The sequence below is a fragment of the Notechis scutatus genome, chromosome 1 (assembly GCF_049901735.1).
Source record: "Notechis scutatus isolate UNSWTSFEM ecotype Mainland chromosome 1, rNotScu1.2, whole genome shotgun sequence".
In the NCBI taxonomy this organism is placed as follows: domain Eukaryota; kingdom Metazoa; phylum Chordata; class Lepidosauria; order Squamata; family Elapidae; genus Notechis; species Notechis scutatus.
In genome coordinates, this window is record NC_142009.1 from 64,041,514 (window position 1) to 64,065,090 (window position 23,577).

General features: G+C 39.5%; 2 long non-coding RNA genes across 5 annotated transcripts in view; one reads left to right on the forward strand and one right to left on the reverse strand.

Moving 5' to 3' along the window:
* The window catches only part of LOC148132826 (uncharacterized), a 226,187-nt gene extending 204,038 nt beyond the window's left edge, over positions 1 to 22,149 (forward strand). For both annotated transcript variants that reach the window (XR_015749673.1, XR_015749675.1), the window contains exon 4: positions 22,135 to 22,149. This is a non-coding gene — a long non-coding RNA (uncharacterized LOC148132826). The remainder of the gene's footprint in view (positions 1 to 22,134) is intronic.
* LOC148132827 (uncharacterized) overlaps positions 1 to 23,577 on the reverse strand; it is a 182,252-nt gene that overhangs the window by 109,400 nt on the left and 49,275 nt on the right. Inside the window, exon 1 of one of the 3 annotated variants that reach the window (XR_015749669.1) lies at positions 8,017 to 8,131. The exons of the other annotated variants lie outside the window; for them this stretch is intronic. This is a non-coding gene — a long non-coding RNA (uncharacterized LOC148132827). Of the gene's footprint in view, positions 1 to 8,016; positions 8,132 to 23,577 lie in introns of those variants that run through there. 3 annotated transcript variants of the gene reach the window in all.

The window sequence follows — 23,577 nt, forward strand, 5'->3', positions numbered from 1 at the left end:
GTCTCCAGTGTTTTCCTGTTATTCTTTCAATTGACACAAGAAGTCTCCTACGTAAGTCATACTAGAATAGAATAGAATAGAATAGAATAGAATAGAATAGAATAGAATAGAATAGAATAGAATAGAATAGAATAGAATAGAATTCTTTATTGGCCAGGTGTGGTTGGACACACAAGGAATTTGTCTTGGTGCAAATAATCTCAATATAATAAAAGAAAGATATATTTGTCAGGAGTCATAAGGTACAACACTTAATGATAGTCATAGGGTACAATAAGCAATCAAATCATACTAGGAAACAGTCAATATAAATCATAAGGATACAAGCAACAAAGTTAGAGTCATACAGTCACAAGTGGGAAGGGATCGGTGATAAGGAGTGATGAGAAGATTAACAGTAATAGTAGTGCAAACTTTGTAATAGTTGAACAGTGTTAGGGAATTATTTGTTTAGCAGAGTGATAGCTTTCAGGGAAAAACTGTTCTTGTGTCTAGTTGTTCTGGTGTGCAGTGCTCTATAGCGTCGTTTTGAGGGAAGGAGTTGAAACAGTTTATGTCTGGGATGTGAGGGGTCTGTAAATATTTTCACAACCCTCTTTTTGACTGGTGCAGTATACAAGTCCTTGATGGAAGGCAGGTTGGTAGTAATTGTTTTTTCTGCAGTCCTAATTATCCTCTGATAATTGTGCAGCATTAATGAAGTGGATTGGTGTGGATAATGGTGAATTTATTGGAGTCCATTCAACCGTCTTCAATAAAAGTCAGAGAAATTCAGGGATAATTTAGAAGGAGCTAAAAAGTTTCCTGTAATTATGAAGAAGAGCAGGTAAGGGTTTTATTCACTTTTAGTATTGATGACATTCTGAATTCATTATCACGGCAACCGAAAAAGCCAATGCAATCCTAAATTACATTAACAGAGGGATAGAATCAAGATCACATGAGATACTAATAACACTCTATAAAGCCTTAATAAGACCATACTTAGAACACTGCATCCAATTTTGGTCGCCACACTATAAAAAAGATGTTTAGATTCTAGAAAGACTGCAGAGAAGAGCAATAAATATGATTAGGGGACTGGAGGCTAAAACATATAAAGAACAGTTGAAGGAACTGGCATGTCTAATCTAGTGAAGAGAAGGACCATGATCTATTAGAAATGGTGTATGGTCTTCTGCTTGTGTGTGTGTGTGAGAGAGAGAGAGAGAGGGAGGGAGGGAGGGAGGGAGGGAGGGAAGGAGAGGGAGAGGGAGAGGGAGAGAGAGAGAGAGAGAGAGAGAGAGAGAGAGAGAGAGAGACCTACAAGGTCCCTTCCAACTCTGTTATTCTGTTATTCATTCCTGTGAGGAAGGGTTCTTCTTTATAACATTTTCTTGCTCTTTGTATTAACCTTTATTTTATTTCTTTGGTCAGATATCCAGATCTTAATTGGTGCTGAGTGTAATATGTATTTTGTTTGAAAGAATGCTGTATTGTTTTATTTTATATTTTATTTATTCTTAGCCACTGTGGCTACTGTTTTGCAGCAAGTCAGAATATATTTAAATAAATATAAGTAAAATAAACTACTGATTATCCGAAGAGCTTAATATAATTAAAACACTGATTGATATTGAATTTTGGTTCCTGAAGTAAATAGCTTGGTGAATTGGTTCCAAATGAGCTGAATCTTGATTTAATTTTGTTGTCTTACATTCTATTTATTATTTCTCAGTAATCAAATTAACAGTCTTCCTCACAGGAACATTTTGGAACTTTTGAAGTATAATTATTTGCTTTAATCCTAACCAGGAATATTTATTTATTGTAAAATGATTTCTGTTTTATATCTTAATCAAATACAATATCAGTGTTAAGAAGATTTGTACTTCTTTTTGGTTTTTCAAAAACCTCACTAAAATTGACTCAGCCTCCAGCTTCAGAGTGTGCTGTTCAGAACTACTACGGAATTGCTTAAGAATCTTAGATTCTACAAAATCAGCTAGGAAAATGAAGGAATTTTCCTGTTTTGCTGCTATTCTACGCAGGCAAGCTGTTGTCTATAGGAAGCTGTGTGATTTGATGAACGCACAACTCAGTTTGTCAAGAGCAACAAGCTAAAAGCAATATAATGTGACCAGAGGAGAATGAAAATAATGCCTTTTTGTTAACATGGAAAACTCCTAACAATGCATAAATACATGAAGGTACGTATTAATGTCCCAAGAATATCAGCCAGCAGGATCTATCTAATCCTGTCATTTTCATTCATTCATGAGAAGAGAAACTAAAGGAACCAACACTAAATTGACACTGATAATTTCAAGCTGACGCAATGTAAAATGTTGTTTTTTCCATAGCTTTGGTTTTGTTTGTTTTCAATTGCTAGATTAGTATGTACTCTTCAGTATGTACTCTTTTCTGCACCCTGGGTCTAGAAATAGTGAAGAAAATAATAATGAAGATGATTAGGGGGCTGGAGGCTAAAAAATATGAAGAATGGTTGGAGGAATTGGGTTTGTCTAATCTAATGAAAAGAAGGACTATAGATGATGTGATAGCAGTGTTCCAATATTTGAGAGGCTGCCAAAAAGAAGGGGTCTGTTAAGCCTGAATTCCCCTACGAGTGTTAAGGAAAACAAACTAAACAGAATGTGTAGCGTAGTCAGATAGGCAGACAGGTAAATGTGTGAGATAAGTTTGTATTTTAGTTAACACGCAGTAAAAAACAAATACGCTTGTGCTATCAAAAATATAGTTTATTCCATTAGGAATTATAGCATAGTCAAAATAAACATTCCATTAGTCATGTATCATTTCAGTCAGTTCAGTCGAGGATACTCAATTTACAAAGTCCGTGTTGAATAGCCAATGTCAGTTCACTTACAATAAATCAGTCCGTATTTTCTCTTCTCTCCGTTGAGAAATAAACACTCTTTTCTCTCCTCCCTTCCAGTAAGGAAAAACGCAGTCATCAATCCATCCAGTAATTAGGGATCATTAAGCCAGAGAGAGAGAGCTGCAATTGACTTGCTTCTTTTATGGTGCTTTTACAACCACACCCTTAATTACATTCTTGTAGTTAAAGTTACACACACTTTAACCAACAAATCATGATAACTTATTTATTATTTTTACCCAAACCAGTTAGGGTAAACAATGTTATCCCTAACAGGGTCAACTTATTTCCAAAGCACCAGAAAGCAAGGCAAGAAACAATGGATTGAAACTAATCAAGCAAAGAACTTTCTGGTTTTTCTTTGAAGACATTTCGCTTCTCATCTGAGAAGTTTCTTCAGCTCTGTGAGAAGCAAAACATCTTCAAAGAAACACTAGAAAGTCTAGTTGCCTCTTGAAAAAGCACCTTTGGAATAATCATGACCTGGATGACTGAGAATCTCCATAGACAAACAAGGAGAGAAGCAACCAAGAACTAAGGAAAAATTTCCTACCAGTGAGAACAATTGACCAATGGAATGGCTTGTTTTTAGAAGTTGTGGATGCTCTATCACTGGAGGCTTTTAACAAGGGACTGGACAGCCACTTGTCTAGAACAGTATAGGGGCTCCTGCTTGAGCAGGGGTTGGACTAGAAGACCTCCAAGCTCCCTTCCAACTCTGTTATTATGTTGTTCTTTTATCTAGAAGTCTGCATCTTCTAAATATTGAAAGATGCACCTGCTTATAGGCAGGGATTGAGAAGAGGCATTTCACTTGACCTGCATTTAAATACATTTATTTTACCTACTAATATGTTAATATCCCTTGAGATGTCCATTTCTCTGAATCTTACTACTTTATTTAGTGTGTGGTTTCAAATGCCTATGCTCGGAAAAATTGCGTAACAAAAATAAGTGGGAAATGTCTGTGTTTGTCTTACATGAAGGTACAATGTGGAAATGACGTGGACTAAATGAAACCAAACCAGATTAAATGTAGGTGGATTTGTTCAAAGATGGACACTGGTATAGCAGTCTACTTCTAATTTGCATCAATTTCTTAGGTTTTCATTTATATGTATTTTGTAATTTGTTTCCACACTATACATAAACTATTTAAGAATAAATTTTCATGTACTGTTTTAAAAATACATATCTAAATAGTAATAATAGTGCCTTTCTCACTATATTTTCACTCAAGGAATGGGGTTTTTAACTTGTAAGCTGAAGTGCAAAACTTGGAGAAGAGTGTGATATGGAAGGTAGAGCTCTTCAAGAATCCAGAAAAAAATGGATCAGATAAGTTGTTTTAAAAAATGGAGAAAAATGTTAGACAACTTTCTCAAAGTCCATCTTTTCCCTTACCTATTACATAACATCCCTTGCTATTTTCTGGTGGTTCAACTATATGGAACATCTGTAGCTATGTTCCAGCTTATTTTTGGTATACAACTTTCTCTCATTAATGACCAGCTCCTGTGTGTATGCTCTGAATACTAGTGTAGGATGCTTCTCAGAAATGTCAGTGATAGATCTAGATAAGGGGTGGGATTCTACCAGTTCTCACCTATTTGCTAGAACCGGTTGTTAACATTTGAAGCAGTTCGGAGAACCGGTTGTTAGAAGAAATTACTGGCCTAATCCTGTAAGGAAGGCAGGAAGGAAACATTCTGGTGTTGCTTACAGAAACTGCCTCTCCGTTAACCCTTATTACATTCTTGGCAGGACTAGACTTCCTGTCTCAGGAACGTCTCTGGAGTTTTTTCCCCCTCCTTTGCTGGTACTTTGCTTGTGTGGAGTGACCATTCAAAGTTACAATGGCACTGAAAAAAGTGACTTATGACCATTTTTCACACTTACGACTGTTGCAACATCCCCACAGTCATGAGAAGCCAGGCGAGGAGATGCATGTCTCGATGTGAGTGATGTTGAGTTGGCCACGCCCAGCCAATAACATGACCACCAAGCCACGTCCACCCAGACACATGACCACCAAGCCACGCCCACCACCTAAGCCATGCCCACAGAACCGGTTGTTAAAAATTTGAATCCCACACCTGATCTAGATCCTATTAGATTCTATTATTGATGGAAATTTTAGAGCTAAGTTCTTGCTATATGAGTGCCAGAGTTTCTTCTGCAATGTCTGGCAGATGCTATTATAACCAGATTGTGAAAAGGGTACATACAACCCCTCAAACTGAATAGACCACATTGGAGAAATCATATCATTGTGTTATGGAAAAGCATCTGGAACCTTTTTGGAAGTCTGGCACAGGAGAATTCCAAAACAAACAAAACAGAATAGTTAAATGAGGCCACCAAAGCCATTGGTAGTGCAGGGACTGTCCCCCATCCACTGTGTTTTCTGAACAATTACAGAGAGGGTGGAATATTGCCAGAGGTGCCAGATGGGAGGCTGACAGATGTTCTTAACATCTGCTTGGCACCTTAATTTTTATCTAAATTAAAATAGGAACATTTGTCTGGATTCTGAAAACAAATTGGATGGTTTCATTTGTATTATTTTAAATAGCTGCTATGGTGAGAAAGAAAGAACAGATAACCTGAGGTAAGCAAGCACTGCATCCATCACAATGTTTCAAGCCTTGCGGCTTGATTGAAATTTCATCCATGCTGCCCATGCACAGAGGGGAAAACATCTGCCAAAGAGTGTGTATGTTTCATAGCCCTGATTTAGGTGTTGACTGAATAGGAATATATATGGGTACATGTGGAAGCCATATGCACCCTTGTACTATGCATGTATGCTTACATGGCCGAGACAGTAAAACCAATAATAATGTACCAGCAGGGTGGATGAATTATATTTTGATTTATCACTCAATGTGATTTTTTTAATATTGTGATGAGGATGGCTATTTAATGAAAGGTTTCATGAAAATTGTAAAAGCACTTACATTTCTATTCAATGGCTTTCTAGGATATCATTATTAGATGCAAACCTAAAAGAGAAGGATTCAAAGCAGCTAAAGAAATAAGAGCAGTGAGACAGCGCTATAAGCAGTGCTATAAGACAGGCTTATAAGGGAAAATACTTAAGGTGGAGAAAAATAGAATTCCAATTGAATGTGCATTGTACTCTTCTACTGAACAATTAATGAGTTCTTGAACATCAGCCACTTTCTTGATTAGAAGAAAATGGATTTTTCCCTAACAAAGCCAAAGAGGCTGGATTTTTCCCTAACAAAGCCAAAGGGGAGGGCAAGAAAAATTATGCATTATTTTCAGCTATCTCATATGCTTTCCCAAGCCTATTTAAAAAAAGACAAAATCGATTAGAATATATAAAAGCATTTATTTGTAGTTTGCATGTTGCCAACTCTTCATTAAACAAAGCATCACATACCTTTAGAAGCAGGAAAGATAAAATTATTTAATGTTTACAACATATCATTTGGGAATCTCTCCTTTGCTATTTAGCACAGGTGGACTTCTTTCTGAAGGGCATGTCTTCAAGGTACTATACTGCACAGGACACATTGCTGGCAGGAGCAAGTATCTATTATTAAATGATGACATTAACAATATCCTGGAGAAAGGAATGTCCAAAAGCTGTACCTGCAAGCTGAAATATGGTGAATGGCAGCTTGATTTTGTGTACGTGTTTGGATACCAAATGTTATTTAGATAAATTTCTCCTGTGCAGCAATGCCAGCATTAGTCTTATTCCAGCATATGTTGTTATCAGGTGCAGCCATTGGAAAAATAATTTTTACTGTCATTTATTATAGTGGTATTTGGGAATAGTTGCTTAATGAAGCAGTTGCTAAACAAGGAATACCTTTAGTAGATTCCTGCAGTGGATGGGGATTGGATTAAATGATAGTGAAGCCTTTTCTAATCTTTATGTATTAATAATTCAACATATCCTTCATAGCAGGAGTGTGCTGCATGGATGAATGGATAGCATTCAGTTCAGAAGGATAGCAGGGTCAATGATATTGAAAGATACCAAGAAAGAGCCAGGATGAGCTCACCACAGTTCACTGACAGCATCACCAAAACTATCTCAATACCATATCCCAGTCTGAGTCCCAACTAGGAAAGGTCCAATAATCCATTGATATTGGTACCCGTAGAGTATTAGTTTCATTTGTTAGGCAGCAGTGATTGTTTTATCTCTCATTGTGCAAGAATCTCACTAGAACATTGTAGCTTCACCAGCTTCCAATTATTTAATTCTAACTGAAGGTAAGACATCTGAAGGGAACTACTTCTATGGCACATTTTCAGATCTGTTAGTATAAGACCACCAGAGAAGCTACAAAACTATAAAGAAATGTGTAATGAAATACATACATATACTAAATGCAAATTCCAAAATACCACCAATAAACCGAAGAGCAATACATCCCAAACACAAATGCATTATAAAGAACATTTTTAGAAATGGGAAGGCTGTGGTACGCCCTGTCTCACCTGTATTTAAGTCTTTTCACCTAAAAAAAAGGAGCTCACTTAAGATCTTGAATTTCAGAATAGTCTGAGTGCATAGCCCTCTTATTTTTTGGACCAAATCTAGGTACTTTCTGTTTCTAGAAGGCTAATTCAAGTACTGCAAGCCTTTAAGGGCATTCAGAACTCAGAAGAACAGCAATGAAGCATATATGATTATCAAGGAAAATTACCCTAAAATGACAGGTGCCATAACTGCTCGCAGTAAACATTCTTAGTTCACAGCCAACAGAATCAGGGTTATCTCTTAGAGTGTCTTTGTGAGTCAGAGGGTATAGTAGGTGGGGAATGTTGTGGCTGAAATAAAAGTTATTTCATTGCCAGACTAGAAATGTCAGCAGCATATTACATTACTATTGACTGCCCTGTCCTTTCCTAATTCATCTTGTCTACTGATTCCACTCATCTACCGGAGTTGCTTAAATAGAAAGTAAAGCACAAATTTCTCCAAATAGATGTCTAGATAGATAATCTTTTTGTCTCTTCCCAAAATACTTAGCAGACTTCAAAAGCCCTACTGTAAAAGTAATAACCTTCCTTCTTCCCTTCCTACCTGCTTATTGTGCCACCTTTGGCTGCAAAAGTAAGAATACAGTGACCTTTGTAAACCCACTCACCTTCAGAGCAACCTCAAGGACAGCCAGCCAGCAAATAGGGAATAGTAATAATTAAATCTGAAGCCCGGTAGAGAAAAAAAGTCAGGTTTTACTTTCTTTCCTATAGTTCTTCCAGGTTCCCTGTTATTTGAACTGGGTAACATTTTTTTCTTGCAACAATCAATACTGTTTCTTGCTTCCTTGTCACTGTTTGTGCCACAAACATGATATGTACACACACAAACGCACACTATAAACATTTTGTAATGCCCACTGAGTTGGCATTTAGGGAGGATGCAGCTGTCTTAAAGATTATAAAACCAACACCATAAAACTGAGCTGATGAAAAGTATTCCACCCATGATTGGTGTTACCTTTCACTGAGTTACAGTATAAGGCAGGGACCATATAAGGAAGGATGCAAGCTCAGTTAACCCTATTGGACACAGTAACATGTTGGATGGGAATCATAATTGCTAGGATGATGGTATCTGGCTATTATGATGCTGATAGAGAACTCTCTTACATGGGAGAAAAGCAGAGATAGTCTCCTACTTTCTTTTCAGTGTCTGTTTGAAAGTGTCAAACCACAGCTTAGGTGAGATGATGTTTCCCCCCAGTTCCCAGAGGTCTGTCTAACAGTCCTTGGCAAGGCCACACTTGGAATACTGCATTCAGTTTTGGTCGCCACGATGTAAAAAAGATGTTGACACTCTAGAAAGAGAGCAGAGAAGAGCAACAAAGATGATTCAGAGACTGGAGGCTAAAACATATAAAGAATGGTTGCTGGAAGTGGGTATGTCTAGTCTGATGAAAAGAAGGACTAAGGGTGACATGACAGCAGTGTTCCAATATCTCAGGGGATGCCACAAAAAAGAGGGAGTCGAGCTATTCTCCAAAGCACCTGAGGGCAGGACAGAAAGCAATGGGTGGAAACTAATCAAGGAGAGAAGCAATTGGAACTAAGGAGAAATTTCCTGACAGTTAGAACAATTAATCAGTGGAACAACTTGCCTCCAGAAGTTGTAAATATTCCAACACTGGAAGTTTTTGAAAAGTTGTTGGATAACCATTTATCTGAAGTGATGTAGTGTTTCCTGACTAGGCAGGGGGTTGGACTAGAAGACTTCCAAGGTCCTTCCAATACTGCTTTTCTATTCTATTCTATTTTTGGTGTCCCCAGAACTCATGGTGTTTTGGTTAAGTTAAGTTAATCCCCTTGTGGGAAACCTCTGTATGGCATGGTTATGAGCTACCTTAGTTCTCTTCTTGCTCCAGAGTGGAATTCCGAGGAACTGATCCATTCACCAGCTAATCTTTTTGTTGGCTCCTATTTCTTTGGAACTGCCTTCAATCTGTCATTGCTTCCCCAGAAGTCCAGGCAATCTCCTACTTTCTCAGATACCTCCATATTTGACAATTTAGAGTCTGGAAGCTCTCACAACAATTTCATGTAGGCAAATGTTGACTCTGGTCCCAATACCCAGCTTTTCAACCATACAACCAGTCAGCTATCCTACATTCCCAGACAGTGAGTTGGTTAGAAAATGCATATTCATGGCATAGTTCTTCCAGGAACTGAATGAATAGCAAGAATAAAATGGTGATAATAAATAATATCAAAAAGTAATTATTTTGCTGAACTGTAATCTGATATTACATCAAATGACAATCCCTGGCATGCCTGTTATGGGTTCCAATTTGAATAAGGAGATGATCTCGGGGGATAAAAATGAGAAACCTGGACAGGCCGGTCAGAGACTGAAGGCTGAAGCAGGACCAGTCCTGGTGACATTTTTGATTTTGCAGTTCTACTCTACCTTCCCAGTGCTGTGAGCAGATTTGCTGCTGCCACTACAACAGAAGAAACAGCAAAGGATGCTAGGTTGCCTGTTAAGCTCCTTGGGGTAAAGATTGCCCTTGGGTGTCAGAATTATGAAGAACATCAGCTGAGCTTGAGAGGGGCCAGCAGGTGACAAACTATAAGGCAATACCAGCATCAGAGACAATTGCTGGAGATAAATCCATCAAAATCTGTTCTGCTTTCCTAAAATCAAAAGCTTTTATTTATTTATTTTGAAAATTTTATTTGGGTTTTCACAAAAACAAAATACAAATAAAACATCTTTTTTGAAAATAGCATGGTCCCAGGTTATCACTTCTTCATACAGACACAAAACTCAATTTCATGCTCATTTTTATATTCTATTCCATATCTTATTACCATTTTATATTTTCTACATAGTTTTTCCCCTCTTTTAATTTTCTCAACTTTGTTTTAATTATCTCAATTCAAATCATTATATTTATACTTTTGTCTGTCCTGTTACAATTTCACATTATCTTTTCTTATTAAGCAAATTTTTCCCTTTAGTTACCAATTAGAGTATGACACCTTTATATCCTTTAATTTTATCCATTCAAGCTCTTATTTAAGCTTCAATGTATAGCTTTAAGATTGTAGCATTCAATATAATACATAACTTCCAATCGAATTCTGCTTGGGAACACTTATAAACTTTCCATAGTTAATTCTTTTTTCCCCATATTTCTCACTTATATTTTTATAAATCATTACTAATAATTAAAAATGTTCCCTTTTAATTCTCTCAATCATTTTAATTCATTTATTTATTAACAAACATCCCACTGCATTACAATAAATATTTTATCCATCATCATATTTTCTAAAGTTATTTCTATTTGTAATATAACAAAACTATCTTATGTACCTTTGCAGAATCCCTTTTACAATTAAATTTTCACCCATTATCTCTAAACAAACTTATGGTTACAATCCTTATATCTTTTCCCTGTTTCTCCATTTCTTGTTTCTGTCTTTTACAACTTCTTTTCCTTGCCTTCTTCCCCCGCTTCTTCTCCCTCCCCTTTTCCCCCCCTCGTCTCTCTACTTCTAACTCTCTCATCTTTTAATCCCCTCTTCTGTTGCTTTCTAATATTATACTTATCTTTCAAATTGTTCTTCTTTTTGGTTGTTTTTTCTAGTATTAAACCTTTCACTCTCTTTCCCCCCCTTTCTTCCCCCCCACTTAAAATTATTTGATCATTAAAGATGGCTTCTTCTTTGTCCCAATCTTCTTGTTCTGCAAGTGTTTCTTGTTACTTCTCATAGTTCCAGATCTCCATTTCTAAGAATTGAAACACGAAGCCAAAAGAACTTCTCCCTTCTTGTGCATCTTCTTTCCATTTTTTAAGTTCCGTTTTCAGTTCTTCTAAGAGTGATACCATTTTAAAAACTTTTAAACAACCACCCAGTTAATTTTAGTCATCTAGATGCAAAAACCAAAAATCACCAAGTAATCCAAATAATCCGAGGCTGTTTCTACTTGCTTCTTTTTTCCACTTTCTCTTCCTGGGATTCTATTATTTTGTTACCAAGTTTCCATTAAAATATATCTTTGAGGAATCTTGTTAAAATTTCACTGTAAGCTCCTTTTAATTACAGTTCCATTCCTTAATTCCAGGCAGTCTCCTCCATTTTTCCAGATCCTGCCCTTCTTTTTTTTCTCCTTTCCAGCTTTTAATTTTTTTTTAAATGTCCAGAAATCTTTATTATCCCCTTGACTTTTATTTTCAGCTTAGATGCCTATTAATGTCAAAGTGGATTTTTTTTTCAGTTTCTTGCTTAAGTCTCTTAGCTGTCAGTATAAGGAAGGGAAGAAAAAAAAACCTAATCCTTTCCCTTCTCTCTCTCCTTCGCAGCTTCAAAATCTTCTTTGGGAACAATGTTGTTAAGTTTAAATTCCAGGGTACCTTATTTGTTGTTTTTGCTGTTTGACCCAGTCAACCAAAACTTTCTCTTCTTATCTTCCTCATGCACATTCTTTTCCGGTCGAGTTCTTCTTTGTGGTGGCCATTTCTGACCACCGCTACAACCGCCTTCGGGAAAGGGAGTAATGGCCAGCTGGGGAGGAGAGATGCGGCTCTCCTCAACCCTGCAGGCAGTCTCCCCCCTCTTCACCACCTCTACGGGGTGGCTTAGCCCCGAAACCAGCTGGCTCAGGGCGCTCCAGCGGCGAGCACGGATCGAAGCCTCGGAGAGACGAGGTTTCGGTCTGTCACCGAAGAAGCTCAAACCGGAAGCCTAAAATCAAAAGCTTTGATCATAAACTGCTCCCAGTGATTTACTGACTTTCATCCCTTACTAGCTTGTAATACAGTTCTTTTTGGCTTAAACATCTATTTGCTTCTAGCTTTTCAGTTGAGCTGAGACACTGGTTATCTGAATCTTCTTTTTTCTCTTTTAGTTCCTACACCAGGGGTGGGCAAACTACGGCCTGCGGGCCACATCCGGCCCGTTGGTCTGTCCAATGCGGCCCGCCCCTGAAAAAAAATCGCTGCCATTGGTCTGTCCAATCCGGCCCGCCCCTGAAAAAATCGTTGGGCGTGGCGTATTGCCCTGTGCCGCGTGGCCCCCAAAGCTGCAAAACAGTGCGGAGCGATCTAGGGGTAGGAAAGAAAAGAAATTTGCAAAGCCTCGGCTGGGAGTTCGAAATCACCTTGAGTGCGACCTCTCCGAAGGTGAGTCCCGCTGATCCCCTTTTTTTCCGGGGCTTCCAGGCTTAAACTTTGCAAAGGCAAAGCTTGCAAGCTGGAGCGTCTTCCCGCCGAGGAGCGGGAAGGGTTCCACCGGCGGGTGGGCGGGCTGCTTGGAGCCAGCTAAAGCTAGGCCGCTGCTGGTGGAGCCTTGCCCTGCCTTGGTGCCCGTTTCCCGGCTCGGCGGTCCTGCTTGGGCGGCACTTTAAAGCCTGCTCCCAGCACCCGAGCAACTTCCCAGCAACTTTCGCCCGTTTTAACTCGCGGGCGCTCGTGCCTGGCCCTGAGCCGCGCAGCAGAGGGAAGCCAGGCGGGCAGGCGGGCTGCTTGGAGAAGAGCGACCGGCGGCGCTCGGGCTTCCCCTCCACCGTGCGGCTCGGGGCGGCGCGAGCACCCGCGAGTTAAAACGAGCCGAAAGTTGCTGGGAAGTTGCTCGGTTTTCCGGGCTTCAGGGCTTTGCAAAGGCAAAGTTTGCAGGCTGGAGCGTCTTCCCACCGAGGAGCGGGAAGGGTTCCGCCCGGCGGGCGGGCGGGCTGCTTGGAGCGGGCTGCCGTGCGGCTCGGGGCGAGTCACGAGCGCCCGCGAGTTAAAGGAAGCCGAAAGTTGCTGGGAAGTTGCTCGGATTTCGGGGCTTCCAGGCTTAAACTTTGCTCGGGCGGCACTTTAAAAGCCTGCTCCCAGCACCCGAGCAACTTCCCAGCAACTTTCGGCTTCCTTTTAACTTGCGGGCGCTCGCGCCTGGCCCGAGCCGCGCGGCGGAAGGAAGCCGGCGGGCGGGCAGGCAGGCTGCTTGGAGGAGGCTCCGGGCTTCCCCTCCGCCAGGCACGGCGCCGCGAGTTAAAGGAAGCCGAAGTTGCTGGGAAGTTGCTCGGGTTTCCGGGTTTCAGGGCTTTGCAAAGGCAAAGTTTGCAGGCTGGAGCGTCTTCCCGCCGAGGAGTGGGAAGGGTTCGCCCGGCGGGCGGGCTGCTTAAACTTTGCTTGGGCGGCACTTTAAAGCCTGCTCCCAGCACCGAGCAACTTCCCAGCAACTTTCGGCTTCCTTTAACTTCGCGGGCGCTCGCGCCTGGTCCCGAGCCGCGTGGCAGAGGGGAAGCCGGCGGGCGGGCGGGCTGCTTGGAGGAGGCGACCGGTGGTGCTTCGGCAGCAGCAACAGGCAGTTTCGCCGGGCTCCGCTCAGGTGTCCGGCTGGGGCTGTCAGGAGTTGCTATCGCTGGCGCAGCTCGCGCGGTTCCAGTCCCGCGTTGCGTTGGGAAGGAAAAGGCAAAACCAGGAGCCGCTCAGCCTGAGCCTCTGGTGCTGCTGCTCCCGTTGCAAAGCACCGCCACGGCTCTTCCTTTTTGCCTTTCCCTTCCCAAGGCAACGCGGGACTGGAGCCGCGGAGCGCGCCGGCGGTAGCAACTCCTGACTCAGGGGGCCTCCGAGGGGAGGGGAAGGAGGAGAAGAGGGGGAAGGGTGGGGGCGATTCCCAAAAAATCTTGTGCTGACCCGGCCCGTCTGTCAAATTTTAAAAGTCAATGCGGCCCCCGAGCCAAAAAGTTTGCCCACCCCTGTCCTACACTGTCATGAGACTACAGAATCCACGACAAACTTCAGTAGCATACAAATACAATTTAAAATATCTGCTTTGTATTTAGATTGCACATCTGTCACTGTTAAAATGATGTGTTGGGAAAAGAAAGAAAAACAAATAGAAGAAAAATTCCAAGGAAATTGTCTATATATTTGAGTAAACATAATGAAGGCAATATAAAATGGTGCCTTTTACACTTATACTTTTGAGCTAAAGAAGGAAAAGAGAAATATACAATCACAGGAATGCACAGGTACATGCAAGAAATATAGTTTTGAATCTCTAGAAACAGAGACACAGAAACTTTATTTCAGTCATTGACTAATAAAAAATTCAATCAATAAAAAGAGTAACGCAAAACTATTCCCTAACAACAAGAACTATTAGCAACCATTTGTAGACAAAATTAGAGCAATACATTTATCTTGATTATTTAGCTGCAAATAAATGTTAATCAGAGTGCCTCGGAAATTTCAATAAAAGAGGGATAATCAATTGGGGAATGTCCCTGTAGAACTGCCAATATAGAAGAACATGGGCTGTGGTTTCTATGACATGCATATCACAGGGGCAATAGTAAATTTCATATGGGCTTTTCTCTTTTGAGACGGCTGTCGAACTAAAGATGAGGCTCTCCTAAATTTGAGAACTGCTTTAGATACTAAAATTTGGTTATATGCGATTATGTTATGAAAGACTTAGAAATAGGCACATTTGAACCCATGGTTAAGGAAAGCCTTTTCCTCCCTCTAGGTTCAATGGGCAGGCATGGATGTTTTCTTTCTGCAGAGGTCTTTAAAATAAAAAGGACAAGGGCAGTGCCACTTCAGATTATATTTAGCAAATCCTAGCAAAGAAATAGCATCAGTGCCATTTAAATGTCTTTTCTGATTGCTTGCCCAGCTTAGACTTGACTTTTCCCTATACAAATATGGAAAACAATTGTCTAGGAAAAGTTTCATGCTTAAATGTTCAATCAGCATTTCCCACTTTGCTTTCATCCATCCTTCTACTCTGGAATCTTGTTTCTGTCACTCTGCTGTCTGAAACAACACTCAGATGAAAGGCCCTGCCATCAAGAATGTCTTAATACATCTTATTTTTAAACTGAGTACTTTAGACCCAATTCTCAACTTCATCCTAGATCAAGTGCTACCTTAAATTTATTTTGGGGGAGTTACAGAAGTTAATATTTTAGGAGAGACATGTATTTCTATGACTCCTTGCAATTTACAGCTTATCTAGGCCACTCAGAGTCAGACTGAAGTGAAAGTGAGTTGCTGGAAAACTGTACAGACATGACCATGAAATCTTCAGGAGCTGAGATCAACTCCAAATCTTATGCAGCTACCCCTTCCATCTCTTCTTGTTTTTCAGAGTCTACTACTGGTAGTCCTCAACTTATAACCTTTTGTTTAGTGACCACTCAATGATACAACGGCACTGGAAAAAGTGATTTATGACCATTTTTCACACTTACAATCATTAGAGCATCCGTATGGTTGCATGATCAAATTCAGACACTTGCCAGCATGTGTGTGTGATGGTTGCAGTGTTCCAGGTTCATGTGATCACTTTTTGCACCTTTCTGACAAGCAAAGTCAATGTTCACCTTAAAACTGTGTTACTAAGTTAATTGCAGTGATTCACTTAACAACTGTGGCAAGAAAAGTCGTAATATAGGACAAAACTCACTCAACACAACTATCTCGCTTAGCAACAGACAATTTGGGCTCAGTTGTGGTCATAAATTGAGGACTATCTGTAATTGGTTTTGATTTTGGTCTGGATCAAGTGTATTCTCTGTTGTTCTTGCTTCTTGTGCCTGGTCCACAGTCTGTTTATGTTTGAGAAGAAAGTATTTAGCTTTTTCTTTGGAATTCAGTCTAAATCTTCTTTCTTAATATGTGAAGATCACCCCTTCCATTTTCTCCCAATGAAATGGGATCCTTCTCTTTTTTAGAATATGCTATTCATGATCCTGTATCTTATATTAGCTCTACCTCTACGATAATCTTGATAAGGCTCCAAACCTCTTTGAGAATATGTTATTTGCTACCAGGCTTGGTTCATGAGATCTAGATTGCTATCATTGTAAACTTTTGGCCTGGAAGAAAATCTATAACTCTTGTAAGTGAAAAAGATAAGATAGATGTAGTCATGATTATTTTGGGTAGTCATAAGGCCTTCCCATTCCTCTACTCCTTTTGACAACTGAGAGCATTTTATCTCTAACTGCAGCTGGTGATAATGGAATTATTTCAGTGGCATCAGGTAACCTGACCACATTGTAGGCAGTCAGATTTTGTGACTGTGTGTGACTATGCTCAGTAGTTCCAAACCCCAAGACGCTTGTGATTTCCACCAAGCCAAACCAGATGCCTTCTTCAGAATGATGCATATCATATGACAGGACTGCAGTTAAACACAAATTGCGATAGAATTACCTCTCTGTAAAAGAAAAAGAATGCCAGGCAGTCTTAGTTGGCAAGTAATGTCTTTCTTTCTTTTTTTTCACATGATGCTCATTTAATATAACAGATTTCTGGTAGAATAGTAAAATAAATTTATATTTGAAACACTGTAAAAGCCAGAGAATAAGATGCCAATTATTGATAAAATAAGATCCCACTAGAAGACCTCCAAGGTCCTTTCCAATTCTGTTATTCAATAATCAAAAGATCTGCTTCTTTGTTTTTCACTAAAATATTCTGCTGTCCTTAGACCAGCTTCTTTTTTCCTGCTCAGATGTAACAGCAGAAAATACTGGTAACTCCTCAAATTGGATGCTTTGTTATTTATTTATTTATTTAGTATATGGTAATGTTACATTAGCCAGGAGACTACAATGCTAACTCGGAGCAGTTATTTGGCTTCTTAAGGCTTTTAGCCCATGCTCAGTTCATGCTCACATACTTTTCAAGGTCCACCACAGGTAGTGAGCTAGCTCTGCACCAGAAAGAAAGAAGAATGGCATCCTGTAGCATCATCCAGGGCTCTTTCCCTTCACCAAAACTGCCTTGCAAATGGGAATTTCATCCAGGAGGGCCCAGCACTGGCAGGGCTCTGACTGTCCGCATGAAGTGCTGGCTTGTCTTCCCACTGAAGTGGTACTATTTATCTACTCACATAAAGCATGCTTTTGAATAGCTAGGTAGGCAGAAGCTGAGGCAATAGCTAGGTAGGCAGAAGCTGAGGCAAGCTGAGGCACCTTGCCACATGATGTTAGGACTTGAACTGCTGGAACAAAGACCTTCTCCAATGTCATGAAGCCATTGAGTTATTGCGCCTTGGATGCTTTCTATCTGGGTTACACAACCAATGCACTCAATGATTTCTAGTAGACACTGAACACATGAGTATGTGAAGCCAGAACCCCCCAGGTCTATACATGAACCTATTCAAAATCTTTATGAGAACAGACTGGCAGAGCCCACCTTGGGCAGGATTCTTACGAACTGATGGATATTTGCAGCCCCAGCATATAAGAAAGTACAAGGAAGGCATGCAAGGCCACCACACAGAAATGGCATGATTGAAATCTTTAGTTTCTTCTCCCTTAAGCTAGGCCAGGTTTAACCAATTCATGTGTCGCTTTTGCTAATCTGTGACTGTGGAACAGCCAAACCAAAATATATTTGAGGGAGGGGGAGAAAAGAAATGTTATGAAATCAAAGATTACAGGACTGCAAGCACTTTAGAGGTTCAAACATGCCGCAAGCAAGCTCTGGGCCTGTGGTCAGTCGGAAAAACCAGTGTTTAAAATTCCACAATAGCCCTGGTATTTAATCCTCTACTGCAAATTCCCCACACTCTAGTCCTACACCAGCACTGCTACTGTGGTGGCACAACCCAAGCCTTTAAGCCCTTTTGAAGTATGCAAGGGTCCCTGTTTCTCAGCAGGAGGGCTGGAAAACTATGTCAGCAATGCCAAAAATGCCCCTGTGATTACTGTACCTTTCTGAGCAGAAACTACGAGAGCAACCAATTAATGCCTTCTAATCTGTCTAATAAATAAAACCAGCTCTTTGTGGACGCATCGTCTCAGCCGCCTGCGTAGAGGGTGATGGTAGACCACATCTTGATCTGCAGCACTGAAGCGGATATGGCAATATCTTTGCATCAGTTACCATGGATGGACACATTTTTTTTCCTCCAATGCACCATGTGACTTGTTAAATAGACCCGTGATTATGATAATCTCTGGCTCATTCATTATGTAATTTCCAATGAATCTTCATAAGGTTGTTTAAATCTATGATGATTTTTGGTATATGTTCATGGGTGGAAGAAATAACTATTTGGAAAGCCACCTCTGATCTGCCTCAGTGCCCAATTTCAGGATGGGAACATATATAGAAAATAAATGGAGATGAGGCAATTCTGGATTGAGGTGTCTTGTACTGAGTCATTGGCAAAAGGACAGTTTTACCAGTCCTAATTTATTTAGCTAATATTTCTGGGAATTTTCTAATAATTTATTATTTATATCCTATCTCTTTAAGTAAATTAAACTCCAGACACTGTTAAACAATATAAGAGTTGCCAAACTTTTAAAAAATAAACCCCAGTGTTAGGAATCTGTCCACCAATTAGTTGGGTTGGCATATAAACCAACAGTGTATGTTTGTAGCTTTAAGACAAAATCACTGTATTGATTTATACTATATTCCGATTGGTTGATTATATTGCAAATTACCATATGAGGCAGCTAGAGATCATAGCTTGCTCTCTCTGACATTCTCTCTCTCTGACATTCTGTTGCTATCTAAGGTTCTCTGTTGTATTTATGCTGTGCTTATACTTTGATATCCTTGTTTACTGTAAATGACAAAGGCAACCGGTAAGAAGATTTTGTAATTGGATATTCTTTGGACTGTTAAACGTATATGACCTGGACTGTTTATTGGACTGTGCTATTTCTTAAAGTAAACTTTAACTCAATTTAGTGTATCTGTGTGTGGCTGAATAATTATTCATAACTACTCTCATAAACGTTTCTATGAGCATATCCTTGTTACTCAAGGGTTATTCTGTACATATCATAACACCCAGGAATGCAAATAGCAATAAGATAGCCTTTTCTGATAATCACTTTTACGATACAGGGCTAAAACAGTATCAAATTAGAAGATTAAATTTATATCAAACTGAAATGCAAGAAGCAATATTTCAGGAATGAAATAGTTTAAAAGCAGGCAGCAAAAGGGTGGTATTGTTAACATGCTACAAGTCCTCTTTCATATTTTTAAAAATATAGTGAAAATGGTCCCAATGCAATAAGTCTTGAGATTTACTGAAACACTGTTGAGATTTTCTTTTCCTTTTTTTCTATGCTTTACTGTTTATTATCATTTCTTCTTACTCTACTTTGTGGATGCCATTGACAAACTATTGGCCCTACACTGGCATTTGGAAGTCAGAGTCCATTGCTTATGGTTAACTTAGTTTATGACATCCAGAGGGTTGGTCAATGATTGCATGGATGACTGGGGGTTTATAAATTTTGAATCTCAGAATCTATATTCTGATGTTCATAATTTTTATGTCTGACATTAAAATCTCAACTTGACTATCTACAACTACAATTTGCAAGTCTTGCTATGGAATCAGGCTTTTTTTTTTTTTTTTTTGCAAAACAGAATATTCCTTTCTCATTCACTGACCCTGCAACATTTGACTATTGATTTTGAAATTTTTCTGGTACAGTTTCAAAAACTGGAGTCATGTGAAAAAACCTCCAGTTAGAACATTTTCTTTCCCTTATAGCTTCCCCTGCCTGCCTCCCTCCTCTGCTTTGGAGGGGAAGAGGCTGCAGGAAAAGGGAAATTCATGCATGTTGTCTTCTGATGAAAGTTTCTGGATAGAATGCATATTTTATTGTATGTATCCACCCCTTTGCCTAGAAGCACATTAGGGTCATAGACTCTTGAATATCGTGAAAAATAAATTGTACAGAGGCTTCAATGTGGCAAATCTCCCAACCACAGCCTTCTGAAACCTGCCTCCTTCCCATATGTTTCGAGACTATAACTCCATAACACATATGGAGGGCTCCAGGTTGCAGATAGCTAGCCTAAAGAATTATGAGTAGTTGTTCTCTTCTTCCCCCACAACTCTTCATAATAGCATGTGTGCAGTTTATTTTATACAACTGCTGAGTCAAGACAGCTATGAGAACCTTCACTGCCCAGTGCCTCCACATTTCTTAGCCTGATTGATAGCGCAGAGTAGAACCCCAGTGGAATAACCTCTATTCTTCACTGAGCAAATTCCTTCTGTGAGATGATGCTCCCTTCCTCCCTTCTTTCATGATAACAGCTTTCATGTTTTAAAAGGCAGACATAAGAAAGATGGAAAACAGCTGTGTATAAGGGTCACCTAGGCACTAAGAAAAGTAGCACGGCCTCTCCTCCAGACCTACTCTAACTGTAAGAACAAATGGGCATATTTCCCATGGAAGCCATGGAATCTTTCTCTGGATGTTTCTCAGGGACACTGCTCAAGTTACTTTTCTCAATATAGGTATTAATATCTTCACTGGAAAAAGCATTTAAAATATTATGTACTAACAAAGGAGAATATCTGTAGCTCAGGTCTGACATGAGAGGTCTTTGGTGCTCTCTGAGCTTGCTTGTTTTCTTGCAAATGTTTCATTACTCAATCTAGGAAACAAATGGTAGACAAAATATTATGTCCTGATGGCCAGATAAGGACCTCGGTATTGTGGCAATGCAGTCACATTTTTTTGTTCATATTTATCCTATGCAGAATATTAATTATTGCTACAAATGTTAAATAACTTATCTGCTCAGTTCTTCAGATAAAGTTTTAATGAATGACAGCAATATCTATATAAGCCCAACACTTCAATCAGCCTCTACAGAAATAATAAAGTATGTGGGTTTTTATTTTAGAGTGCAGAGGAAAAGTAACATCGTAAGTACAAGCACCAGTCAAAGTACCACTCATTCAGCACTGCTGTAGGGTTAAACAGCAACTGAACAAGTGGTCCTTAAACAAGGACCATGTTATGCTTCATCCAGCCAAGCATTAACTCAGTCAAATCTCCTTACTGATAGTTCTCGTGTTACATAATCATGTTAACAAAATTTTAAAAAATCAGTATTGTTCCCCATCTTTTTCTAGAGGTGCTAGTATCCAATGGACCCTTACATTAGAAAACACTGGTAAGATTTCATAATCTCATTAACTCTTTGCCATTGGGCAACCAGCAGCCATCGGTATGACTTTGCCACTACCTCCAATTAATGTTTTGAAGGTTGAGTTCTGTGTTAAAAGCCTAGGATTTTCTAACAGAAAGCCTGCTTTTTGAACCATGTTTTAACTCTAACTTTTTCTTGGAGGACTAGACATGCCAAATGGGTTAGTTGAAATTAATGAAGTTGTTCTTATAACATGACTGGGTACAGTTACTATTCAGTGCTGCATCTTTTCTGAGACAGATTGATTAAGGCAATTTGAAAATAATAATTTGGAAGTACTCTTCTGTGCCCTGTATAAGCACACATGTCTCTTTTTAGGTTTCCATGTGGGATCTGGAAAGAAAAAGGTACTAGTTTAATGAATGAAATTGTTAAGGCATTGCCTCTTTAATATGACTGTTAAAGTGGCAACCTTTTTTTTTCCTGATAGCATGGAACTCTGAAAAAAGTTGTGTGGGCTTTAATGAACAGCCATGAGGGACACTGACAATTGGGTGAACCTGGAGCACTTGTTCAAATAATTTTCAAGCTCTTTTTCAATGCTTGCACAACATATCAACTTGCTTGTTCAGTGGAAAGTGAAGAATTCAAGGGGAAAATTTACAATGGTTTACACTCACATTCAATACTATTTCAGAAGGACTGGTTTTTATTATGTATTTTTCCTTTGTTTTCATATTTATGCAAGTGCAATCTTATTCCTGTTCCTTCTTTTTTCCCTATTTACTCTTGCATTCATTTCTCCTCCTTGCCTCTGTTGTCTCACTTCATTCAGGAGTTGTATAGGCATTTAGAAGAAACAAGATAGATTTCAACCTAGAAAAAAACTCAGGTCCAGCCAGAACACTTAAAATCGTCCAGCGCATGCCAAAGCGAACATCTATGTAGGTAACAAATAATATTTTCAAGGCTCATGTTGATGAGGATGCCTGTCTGTCTAACCTACTTGTAGTCTGCTTGTCCGTCCATCCATCCATCCATCCATCCATCCATCCAATTTTTCACCAGAGCTGAAAGCAAAAGTTGAATCAGGGCAAAAGGAGATAGCATGGGAACATTGATTAGAGATGATCACCAGTATGATATGCTCCACCTTATACGTTCTCTATTTCTTGCTATTCATTTTGGTTTCTTGAGATGCCACAGAATGTCATGGCTGTATATGTTATCTGGAAATAAAATTGTCTGACCAAACTTGATTGCAGGAAATACGACTTCAGCAATAGAGTGGTCAATGTCTGGAATACTCTACCCGACTCTGTAGTTTCTTCCCCAAACCCCAAAAACTTTAACCTTAAACTGTCTACTATTGACCTCACCCCTTTCCTAAGAGGTCTGTAGGGGGCGTGCATAAGCGCACCAACGTGCCTACCGTCCCTGTCCTATTGTTTCTCTTATTCTTCTTTTATTTTTCTTATATGTACCTATTTCATGTATTCACAACTATGTATACACTTTTACTTATTATCTTGTAAACAATTGGCAAATCAAATAAATAAATAAATAAAATAAATAAATAAATAAATAAATAAATAAATAAATAAATAAATAAATATAGAAGATTTTTAAAGCAGCCCTTCAGCTGGACTTGCATGGCCACAGTACTTGACTCTTCAGCAGTAAAAAGAAAGACTCAGTCCAGAGGTAGTAGCTCCTTAGGCTTCCTCTACTTAAATTAGGCTCTTCTGATTGCTCATCAATATTGTCAGAAAGCTAGGATGACTTCATTCACCAGTTGTGCTGCTTTGCAGAGATACTGCTTGCTCATTGGACCAAGGGCCTTCAGTAAGCTAAGATGGGAGCTGGTCACCGGAACTATTTTAAGAACATTTCACCAGCTCTTGTCTTCTGGTTTAGTTGAGATTTCCAAGGCTCTGGTGTCAAAGAAAAAAAAAAAAACTCTCTCTGCATTGCAGGTGAAAAACTTCAGCCCACCCTATCCTGATTCAGAACCTATGAGAATGGCCATGTGCATTGAAGGTAGCTAAATATAGCAATGCTAATTTTAATGGGCAGACAGATGAAAGGGAGGGAGAAGACTGGAGAGATGTGATAATGTCTCATTGATGAAAGACCAAGGGAATTGGGGGTCCAATGGACGTGACAACATGAATTGTCAGCTTTAAGAGCTTACTATAGGCTCAACCAGTGCTAGTTTTTAGTGGGCATGGCAGACTACAGGAGCAGCTAATTTGAAAAGGCAGCAAGGTGTTTAATGAATGGCTATAG